The sequence below is a fragment of the Amblyomma maculatum genome, chromosome 9, assembly GCF_055883805.1.
Source record: "Amblyomma maculatum isolate TAMU_Amacu chromosome 9, ASM5588380v1, whole genome shotgun sequence".
NCBI classification, from domain to species: domain Eukaryota; kingdom Metazoa; phylum Arthropoda; class Arachnida; order Ixodida; family Ixodidae; genus Amblyomma; species Amblyomma maculatum.
This window is the reverse complement of record NC_139352.1, coordinates 20,382,249-20,386,495: the sequence shown is the minus strand read 5'-3', so window position 1 is coordinate 20,386,495 and position 4,247 is coordinate 20,382,249.

Genomic DNA, 4,247 nt, shown 5'->3' with positions numbered 1-4,247 from the left:
GTCCACTGCAAACAAAGAAAGGCGAGCCCTCAATATATATTCGCCCTAATTTAAAGACAGCCACGTTAGGCTTATCATCAACCTAAATGAAGCGGGCGTTCTGTCACGTGGCATAAAGTCTTTAAACATTGCGCCCTACATTATTTCTCCCCAAATGCTTAGCGGCATCGCGGTGGGCTTAGCTGGTAGCCACCGCATTGTTCAGTTCTTGTTGTCAGTTGCAAATGTAATTCCCCGGCGCTCCCATTAGAGTACACGCAGTGTAATTGTTATCGCAGAAAACCAGGAAAATTAACTGATGAAAGGTAGCAGTTAGGGTTAGTTTGTCTTGATAGTTATTTACGATGCGTTAATGGAGCGCAAAAATAAAACACCAATTTGAGTGAGCTTACAAACGTTCACCTTCGAGAGTTGGGACATACTGAAGAGAGGTAGTAGCCAATGAAAGGCACCAATCTTTTCAATATATTTTTCTTCACATAAGCTATCACGATTGCTTTAAAAGAGAAGGCCTAAATCACTGAGCTCGTGCTGCCTCTAATCGTAACTGTACCGAAAAATGTAACGCAATTTCGTTTAAATGAGGTGGCATTAGCGTTCCACGGCATTGAAAAAAGGAAGGGCTAATTTAGTTACTCGTGTAAGGGTTTATTTTGTACCTAAGAAATAGTAATTACACCACTGGCTTTTGCTGTACTGTTAATATAACAGACAATTGGGAAACAAGAACACGGTGGACACAAAAGAACCAGACACTTCTGAAAACAGCTGTTTACTTGACTGAACCAGAAAACAAACTTCCGCTCACAGCTCTCAATAACAAACTTGCAAGCCCAATATCGGATTCTTCAACAAAAAAAAAACGAAAATCAATTTGACTCTAACAAAAAACATTTAACGCCTTGAACATAGGAATTGCATGTTCATTTTTCTCACTAGCTTGCCGTTATTCTGGTGAATACGCGTGTCACTAATTCTTTCTCTATTTCAACGAGCCAGACGTGGTAACTGGTGCACTTATAATAAACCGGCTTCTGACGGACACCCCTTCCTCATTGTGCAGTACTATCCTCAATTTGCCCCTGCTCGTATAGGGACCGTGCAGCTGCCAGCGCCAAGTAAGAATGGGCTTGAAGAGGTTTGGCTCTACACTAGCAGGCATGAATTTGAGACCGTAGTGGTTCGATAGAAGATGCGCCTGTTAGCTTTGGTGAAGAATCTGACGGGAAGGACAATTCACCAAGAATGGGGCATGATAACGTGGCTGCCATTTTCTTACGGTAGCTGCGTTCGGATACACACCTAGTTTCAGACATATCCAATAGGAAGATTAGCTTAACAAGGATGTCCTTTACCGCCGGAAGGAAAATGAACCGGAAGATTATACAGTCCCTACCCTCATTCGAAATATCGCAAGGACATCGCTGTAATCGTTATGTACGAGAAAGAAAGCACTATCATACACGCTTTCCTTGCATCGAACGTGTGTTGAAACGTGTTAAGGAATCTCCCATTGTCAGCTGCAGCATCTCTAAGACCTCCGAACGCAAGCTGCAATGCGACAAAACATTTCTGAACCACTGCTAGAACGTGTCGATAACTCTTTGGGCAATAATGGCCTTGACGCCTCCACGTCACTGGCGACTATGATGACGTCAGCTATATGATGACGTCATCAGGGTTGATGAACTCATTAGGAGTGAAATTTTGGCTTGAATTCGTGTTGTGGTGTGGTTGATGGCATGACTCATACACAAATTTCTACAACATGATTATTAAATAGGTATAACATCGTCATCTTCATCATTAGTCATGACGTGACATGTTAGTCACGCGCAGATGGTAGTCGTGCTGTCAGACGTCTAATCATACCACACTCGCCACCGCAGACCGCACCCTAGCTTCCGTACACTATAATCCTAATTTATTTGTGATTAGTCATGACCGGATGATCCCAACATATAAGGATCACTTTATACTTACACATCGTGACCCGACAGCACACACCACGACTGCTATTACACAATAGAGTCTAACTAAAATTGCGAAACCACTGTGGAATCTACAGTGCAGAAATGCTAAATTTGGTGCGTTTCTGCTGCATATGGTGAATCACGTTTGCTCTCATTGTAATTATCAACTAAATGCACCGTCATTATCATTGCTGCTGTCATCGCTGTCATTATCACGAATTGCAGTGTCATTTTCATCACTACTATCACACTAATGGTACACAAGGAGAATTACGAAGTGGGTTTCACGATTCCGGGCATGGCGCAGTTAAAGCTATTGGCTGGGGATCCGAGGGATGGAGGTTTGATTCTCTGTGGAGAATCATTATTTTTCTGATGACACCATCAGGGTGATTGACAAGTAGAATCCCGCGATATCCCGCGGAGTCTCGCACTTTGACTATAAATTTTGAAATTATCGCCTAAGCGCATGTGACGTCACATTTAGCTATAGTGTGACTGAAGTGTGTGACAGAATCGTAGCCGACGGCATGAGCCATTACAGGCTTTCACCTCAATACCAAAGTGGCAACGACACGCGCCAACACGTGCTGCACGCCTCAAAGGGGTTACGCGTTCGTATAAAAAAATGAGAGCGCACCGCCGGTTCGGAGTCCGACTGTAGAACAGAGTTATTTCAGTGTTATCAAGTTTTCGGTGGAGCAGTAGCTGACGTTTCAGAAATTGCCGTTTTCTCGCACGTTCTTTCTCAAGTTTTGGCGAACGCTGCTCATCTTTTTCAGCTTTTCGGCGGTTCCAGAGTTCCCTCACGTGGTTTCTTTCGAGTCGAGCAGCACGCTGCTCCTCAGCTGTGGCTTTTCGGTGGACACACTTAGCTTCTAGATCCACTTGCAAAGCGTTCTCGTTAAGCATATGGACCCCCAGGATCTTCTGAAGCGGCTCGGCAGAGGCGGCATATGGTCATCCTAATCGGACCAGCATCGGAAGGTCCCGCCTTTGCGTCCATCGAAAGCGGGACTTGGGCAGTACTTAGGCTAAAATGCTGCGGCAATTTGATCACGTGGTGCATTGGACAGACGGATGGACTTGAAATGTGCGAACGAAAGTAGTAAGAACTTATGTTCTTAAAAGGCACGCATAGTTTGACGGAGGCGTTCTCGTCTTCGACGGAACCGAGAAATCGCGGCTTGTGGCTGATGGTAGGATTAGTAACAGCAACCTCAGTGTGGGTCAAGGTAGAGTTGCGAAGGAACTTTGGGCCTATGATAATCCGCGGCGGCAATGCCACGTAGTCCGAAGGAAGAACGTTTGCCCTCACGGCTACTTTAGCAGGTTAAACCGAAGGCAACGGTTCTATTAAACCATGGTGCATTTCTCATACCAGCGAGCAAACGAGGCTTACCTTAAGCAGAAAGATGTGGTCGTTCGATCTGACGTCTTCAGCTTTCTCAAATGAAGGTGTCACGAGCGCTCGCGGGAGGTTCGTGGCGGATATCGTTTTCCTCTTTCACTTACGCCAATTTTAAGCCTGAACAAAAAAGAAGCGCTCTTTTAAACTGCAAGAAAAGCATATGGTCTCGCTCATGAAGGGACCCGGGCCCACACTTTGCCGATTCCAAGACACGTGCACGAGCAATTAATAGTCCGTCCTCTGCCTAAAAACATGCATCCAGAATATGATACGGACAGAAGAAGGGCTAGAGCACAAAAATTACACGAAAGATTTTCAGTACAGAAAGACACGGCGCACGTGGACGTGGCAGAACATGCGGACAGAGATGCCTTTTCCCTGGCAGTTGTCGATCATCGAGGTTCTCCCCTCGCATCGGCGACAATCAATAAAACAAAATTTCCGGAGGAGGCCGAAGAAGCTGCCATAGCTTTAGCCATTACCTCCACCACTGCCAAATACATCCTTAGCGACTCTAAATAGCAATTCGAAATTTTGCAAAAGGAAGGGCCCACTCCGCAGCCATCAAAATCTTACAAAAAATCTCCCATACCCGCCTTATCACATTGATCTGGGTCCCTGCCCATTCGGACCATCCTGGGAACGAGGCAGCGCACCAATTTGCCCGAGGATTCGTAGTTAACCAGGAGGTGCGCTGCCCTGAACTCAGGTCGGCTAGGGAGCGGATGACAACCTACAAAGAAATTACTACCCACTTCAAGAAAGAAAGACAAATCTTCACAGAACCACATCGATCTCTAAGTAAAACACAACAAGTCACCTGGCGCCAGCTTCAAACAGACACTTTCTTTAATCCGTACATG